The following is a 7,634-nucleotide window of genomic DNA, read 5'->3' as shown; positions in this document are numbered from 1 at the left end:
TGATCACGTGTGAATACGCGGACTTGTCCATGCCTGACCGGTCTGTCTGACTGGTTCAACGACGACTAAGTATTTGTCCTGTCTGTGTTGCCTCCCCTGTCTCATTTATGGTGGTAGTTCATTTCTCGCAGCAGCTGAGGACATACTCTTCATTTGAGCTCTAAGAAGACAGGAGGTATAGTTCACTGCATCCTGTCTGTGATGTGGCCTCACCAAGACAGGATCAGAACTGTGCAGGTGGGAGTGATGTGACTTTTTGGCGCCGTGGAACCGGCTTAGAAGTTTCCAACTTTGGAGGCGCCATATCCTGGTTCAAAACCCCGTGCATGCTTGGGCCACATTTGTGTCAAACTGCCTCTCAGGAACGACCGCGTGCACAACTTGTGGTGAAGTGTTCAGCTCCTCCCAGGAGCAACTTTTCGCACATCAATCAGTTTTCTTTAGCGATGCAATTCAGAAGCTCCGCCTATCTGATTGTTTGGTTTGATGTGATTCATTTGGTTCCTCGTTGAGGTGAACGGGAATCGCTAAAAAAACGCTAAACTCTACCGCCCTTCCCTGGTACTCTGTAGTCGCTGTCAATATCGTGTTGTATTTCACTAGATTCGATTATCTCAAGAGCTCCTATCGTTTGCACTTAAGGACTGTGTGAAAATTTTGCACTGTCTCAAGTGAATTTAGTGGAGACTGCAGGCCGCTAGACGACACATAACTGCACAACGTTCGGCTTCTGAAAATAGGTCATGTCCATTTATTCGCAGTTTCACTGGTTCATTCTCTTTCATAAAAGAACGCTTTCGTTTGGTTTCCTTCAGGACATTTTTCCAGAGAACTGCATCTATGTACGGTTAGGCACCTTCAAGGACACGACTTTCACGAAACACCGGGGCAAAATTACACGTATATTCTTCATAAAACGCCATTTTAGGCTTGATGGAAACTCCTTAATTGCCTGCTACCAGTTCCAATCCTACGTATCGGCTCACCAGTTACTCTTGGTTACCTACCTTTCAATCAGTCTTATTTTCAACCTGGACATCAGGCTGAACACATATCAGCTGTAGAATATCATAGACGAGAGATTCAAATGAGTCTCTCGTGGAAACCAAATTGATTTGCAAATGAGTGTATTTCTCGAAAACAGTCCAATTTGAGTTCAAGTAGATCATAAGTTTGACGGAAACTCGGGGACTGCGCCTACCTGATGAGCCCCAAGAGGGGCGAAACCGGTTGTGGGCTGTCAAAGAGTTTTCAATATCCTGGTGAGTAGTTTCCTTTATGAAAATATCTCCAACTGATTGTAAATTTAGATGTTATTTTCAAGAAACTCAACTGAAACCTAGGTGAATCTCTTTACTGGGCCTACTGAACAAGAGCCATCTCATGTGTCGGTTGGGGAAAACACCGATAAAACTGAAGCAATTTATTGACAAGACACTCAATGATATTCTGCGGAGTCTTCAATAAGCATCAGTGTAATTCGATGATGATCGACTTTCTTCAGATGTGTCCAGTTTGGTGTTCAAGCACGAATCATCATCATCATCATTGTCAGCTGTAATAACCGCGTACTTGTCGTGCAGTGGTTGTAGCTGCCACGGTTTCGTTCACCAATAAATCGGGGAGATGGGGTAGGTAGCTGCGCATTGGAAGCGGGAGCTGAATAATGAGTGCGTAAACACAACACCGTAGGTGGACTGTTTTTTTGGGGAGGTACTGGGAAGGGAGCTATGCATTAAAGGCATTAGCTTGGATGCATGAACGCCATTGAGGGCGCGACTGGGCCATGTTTGACAGTGTCTCTAACCACTGATGTCTCAGGGTCCCCGTCTAGGCAGACGGCAATGACCAGCGCAGCTGAGTTTGCTAATAATGGCTTTCACACTTCGCTGCCAAGTCATTGTTTGACCTCCTCTGGTTGTGCAAAAAGAGTCCTTCGAGGAAGTCGGTCGACTGGCATACGTAGCCCGTGGCCAAGCCAGCACCAGTAGGTTCCCTGGATGCTGACTAAAGTACCTATGACCTTGTGAGGAACGAACCAACTCGGTGTGTGTCTGAGCACGTCTGAAATTCTACGGTATCAGTTACTTTACAAGGCACCAACGAAAGACAATAACAAGACAGCCTTTCACTTTTAGAATCTTTTCCATTCCTAGCTGCTGGTGCCTCCAGCGCGTCAATTTATACAACTAGTCAGACTTCGAATATCGTGCCACTGAAACAAAATTAGGCTGCCTGTGTGCAGCACATTCAGTTGTAGAATATCATAAACGAGAGATTCAGTTGAGTCTCTCGTGAAAACCAAATTGATTTGCAAATGAGTGCATTCCTCCAAAACAATCCAATTTGGGTTCAAGTAGAGCATAAAGTTGACGGAAACTCGGGGACTGCGCCTACCTGATGAGCCCCAAGAGGGGCGAAACCGGTTGTGGACTTTCAAAGAGCTTTCAATATCCTGGTGAGTAGTTTCCTTTACGAAAAATCACCAGGACTAATGTCGTTTGGTTCAAGTTTTCGTTGCACGACACACAAACTGCCGTCACCGATTCGATCATTCGACGGCAGTTTTCAGGGTACCGATGATGATAGCAGTCAAGAACAGCACCAAATATCTCCTTACTATTTTGATCTTGTCTGTTTGGCCAGTGTGTTTATCTTGTCCCCTATCAAAAATTAGACCGCCTTGTTTTCGACAGAACTCCTCCTATGAGCCTGTGAACAAATTCCTCGTGGAGAACCATTTGGTTGCAATCGATTGGAAGTTGCCTGGGACCAGTTGGGTGGCCATCGTTCCAAAGAGGTTTCGTAAATCCACCGACTGTTCATTAAATCCTTCTAAAAACTTTTTAAATTTCTGGTATGCCTACGTTGGAGTGACACGTGCAGGGTGCGGAGGTAAAACCTCCGCTCGAATCTGCCGTCTGGTGTGCCAGTTACCCAGGCTATTGGACAGGTCCGTCACTGCGGACGTCGTATGATCCTCAAGCTCATCATTTGTACAAGACTCGCTTTTCTACACTCCCCTTTTCCATTGGTTTGCCGCTGCTCTCCAAACCTTTGAAGTTCCCTTCCATATCTTTGGCCGCCTACCGTTAGATTCATCTCTACTACTACCCCAAATGTAGTATTTGTTGTATTGATCGGTATTTTCTTCCATTTGTACTCCTGAGTGCTTTATTTCCCTGTCGATGAACGCGTGAACCATCTTGATCCTATGGTCTGTTTCTTGTGAAACTTACGAAATCGTAGTTTCTAGAACTTCTGCCAAAACCTACCAGCGGTGCCGAAGAGATCGAGCACATGGTATTGCAGTTGGCCATCTCAGACCGTTGGCCCCCAGGCACAAGTGGTCGGACCCTCTGAGTTGGTAGTTGCTTTGACACAAGTTCACAAGGACACTTTAAAATTTTCACTTGACATTTTGTCCGGTAAGTTGAGGCAATCTCCTTTGAAAAGCAAGAAGCGCCGTAAATCTGTCCCACATTTATTGAGAAGCATCTTCAATGTGGATTTCACGAGTCTGCGGCTCGAAACTCCCTGAAAATATGCACTGCTCATGGGGAGAAAAAGGTATTCAGTACTTCTCAGCCTCTCAGCGAAGCTTGGCTTTGCCTAGAGGGCGAAATTTCCATTAACAAATTCACATTACGTGATAATAGCTTCAACCAGCCGAACTTGGCCTGTTTTACTCGCCACACGCAAACGTCTAGTTCTGAGCTTCCTGGCAACTCAGCAAAGACGTTTTGAGTTTTGCTCAGGCCTAGTTCCATGTTTTCCGGTATCAGATCTTTGGCGCCAATTGCTGACAGTCGTAGCCATCCTACAGAATCAGATTGGATGTTGCGGCATACATCTCTAATGACCTAAACAGACCGATATTGAGGTCATCATACATCTCTAATGACCTAAACAGACCGGTATTGAGGTAAACCCAGTGGCGTGAATATTTCAAAATGTTTCCTCCTAATATGGTGGTGGTTTAGTTGGCTTCCCATTACTTTGTTAGCATTTTTACGAGACGATGGCTGATGAGGAAGGATTGCAGGAGACGTTAAATCTTGCCCATCGTACTACTTGCTAAGTGCGAGTAGTAGCACCTCACCCCAACCCTCGTACAGCAAAAAACCTTTGCTTATCACACCAAATTCATACATTGTGTTGTTTCATGCAACTCTTATGTCACTGTAAACAAACTGTCACTAAGAGACCTAATATGGGAGCAAACGTCATTCCAATTCAACAAAGGACAAAATCATGAAAAAACGGAAGACCGAAGGGGCTGTGGGAGTAGAGATGCTAACAAATGAAGGGGGATCGGTCGATCTGACCCAAGAGCAGGCTTCCTTGTCCATTCTAGTCATCCTTCAAAGCGTCTTTCACGAAATCAAGGGCTACCGAGAGGAATTTGTAAAACAGTCGACGAGAACAAGGAACCAACCATCTATGATTGCTTTCCTCATCTCTGCTCCGTATTTATGCAACTTCAAAGAAAGTGATGTGAGGTTTATGTTCTGTTGAACTTGTGTCCCAAAGTCATTTATTCTTGAACGTAAGCCTTCGAGAAAATTCTGTCAAAAAGCCGGTTGTTTTGGCTATAAAACGTACTTGATCATCGGGAGGTGCTGGTGTCGTCTTGGTTCTGTAAACAATTTTTATTATGAATCGGAAACGGCTTACACCTGTGTGTTTACCAAGTAGACTGCCAGAAAACTCGCCAAGCAGAATGAAAATAGTTTACACATTGTAACGCTTGTCGATTTTTTACGCGGAACATTTTCCTCTCGGTTTTATATGTTCTGATTGGTCATATTATTGAGTGACTCGCGATCGGATTCGATCGATTTGGGTCACGTGAGATGGCTACGACCTAAACCATGAGCCAGTTATTCGGCCCACATGACGAGTTGATCAACGGAGAAGGGTTAACGATATTTAAAAAATGGTTCAGATTTAGAACCTTTTCGACACCCCGTTACCATGCCATCCGAATGAAGCACGAAGGCTGGAATACTGCCAGGTTGCTGAAGCATAGACAGGAGAAGCAGAGGTCCGGTTCGAACCACGGACCTGTCAGTCAGTGAATTTGCCCTCTAACCACCACGGCCGATGACTTTGTGTTCAAATTCGCCAGCGTTATCAAGCAGTACGCCTGACTTCCGAACCGCAAGCTTGGGTTTAATCTGTGAAGCTTAGATAGTTCTACACAACAGTTTTAGCTGTCTTGGATGTTTCAAACGTCGCCCAAACCTGAAGCAAATTCAGACGCGCAGCCTTCCAGTTAGGAGTTCACGCTTCGATCAGCGGGAGATGTGCAGGACAATGGAAAGTCTGCCTCGAAGGGTCCATTCTCATGAGAGACTGCCATTCAGAAGAGGTGTTTTCAACCAGTTGTTGCATGCTCTTTCCACGGCCTCATACAAAATAGACCTATTTTTTCAAACGAAAACCATTTTTGTGTAACCTTTGTGTGGCTTCGCTAAACGAGATAGCCGACGTACCTAGCCCACTGCGACCAATATCTGTTCCTATTATGAGAACCAGCTCCGAACGTAAAGGGGACAACATAACAGCCAATGGAATAACCGTTTTTCGTTGAGACAGATTTCATTGGTTATTCTTCACTCGCCCTTGATAGATGAGTTGTATTCTTTTGACCGCTTGTACGCGACAATGATCAATCGATCAGCTGGTTAGCACGTTCATTCACTTTTCTGGTTTGGCCAAGCGCACCAGGTGATCACGTGACTATCCAGGCCGGGGATCACGGTAATAATAAAAGTAATAAGAAAGACTGTGCTCCACAACAGTTCCCCAATTGGGAAAGATGTTAGAAATGGAGAAATGTCTAACTAAGCCATATTCGACTTGGACATTCGGACATGGTGAAGCTTATAACAATAGGATAGTGGGTATAGTGAATACAAATCGAATGGTTTCACAAACCTCTTGCCTCTGTTCAGCTCAGGCTATTTTCAAGCATCGAATGCAGACCAAATCGTACCAGAAAAAACGAGGTGTCAATTCTTGGAGACAACCCGAGGGATGTCTCCGATAAACTAGGCTCTTTGATGACTTAATTCTGCAAAGATGCAAACAGCTGTTGACATCTCGAAAATGATTAAATTGTTACGAAATGCCAAATCAATGTGCACCTGTTTATTATAAAGGCTGTCCACCAGCTCTTTGATGACTTAATTCTGCAAAGATGAAAACAGCTATTGACATCTCAAAAATTCTTAAATTGTTACGAAATGCCAAACCAATGCGCACCTGTTTAATATAAAGACTGTCCGCCGACAGCGCAATTTCAAGGAAATGAGTTGCTCGTTCGTAGTCAAACGAAAGTCAAACGATTAAGCGTCTAAACAGATAGCCATGCAAAATTTGAATACCACCCAAATAAGGTCGAATTTTCCGCTGATTTGCGAGCCGAACGCTTATTCACATGAGCCAGTCCAGTACGTCGTGTACTCAGGAAGAAAGCGACCTCGTTCACAGTTCTGTGGAGCGTTTGTGCACACAAATTTGTGACGCTGCTGGTGCTTTTCTTAAGGTCAACATGTTAGTCAATGTCCAATGAAAACCGTTATTTTATCCACTGCCAGTGTAACGGGGATACTACTGATGAGGAGGCATGCGAGTAGTATGGTTTCTTGTTGTAACTTTACTTTGCGTCTCTTGGAAAAGGGGGATCTATTGTGGAATTTGTGAAGCCGCTTTGTAGCATTTCCTTGAATTTGAGCGGTGGTCAATTATTAGTCAGGAAACTTCAAGAAGACGCGTTCAGGAGAAGATGGGTGTCCAATTTTTGTAAGTAAGATGAAAATGACAGTTTTGCTTTCCCTTTCAATAGTCTGTAACCGGTCAGTTGTTATTTCCTAATAATAACTCCGCAGCGAAGGCCTTCTTCCTTTTATTTGGCGCCGTGACCAGGATAAGGATGAAGATCCCGTGGCCACAGCCCTTTGAGAATGGGGATGTTCGGACCTTCCTGGAGGATTTTCAGAAGGAGTCTGCCGGATTGGAGACCAACCGGGGTAAGTTGGCGGCGCTGAAGACCCTCCTCAGGGGCCGGGGAAGGCGGTCCTGGATGCGGCCAGAAGAAGCCCTCGGAAGATGGACTGGGCCGCCGCGAAGGAAGTCCTTGCAGCTGCCAGTTAGGAGGCCGGCGTGTTGAGATTCCCCACTGGAGTTTCGTAAGATGCGCACCAAAGATATGCCAAAGACGTCATTTTCTCAGCATTCCATGCTGTACAAAAAAGGCATTGTGTTTTTTAGGTGACCGGGTTCGCACCCACCTTTTGTGAAGCGGTTGTAGACGTTTGATAAAAGTATTCTAACTGTCAGTTTGCGCTTATCACGTGAGTTCATAAATGGTTTGGTACGTTCACACATCTTGTACAGTTCAGGGGTTATGCTGGCCACGTTAACCGGAGTGAGATTGTTGGTGTGTACTCTCGTTTGCACACGAATGGGGGGGGCTCAACCAAATTCAGCTGAATCGGCGGTTTGCGATGTTCTACCTCAACTTGAAGTGCTGCGCAAGGCCGCCTCGTGTTTCGGTTGGTACAATATTCTCGTATCGCAGCACGAAGTGAGAAACATGTCGTGGGCCGTCGAAAAGTTTTCAGCAA

The sequence above is a fragment of the Opisthorchis viverrini genome (genome assembly GCF_000715545.1).
Source record: "Opisthorchis viverrini unplaced genomic scaffold opera_v5_649, whole genome shotgun sequence".
Taxonomy (NCBI): Eukaryota; Metazoa; Platyhelminthes; class Trematoda; order Opisthorchiida; family Opisthorchiidae; genus Opisthorchis; species Opisthorchis viverrini.
Note: the sequence above shows the minus strand (reverse complement) of the source record.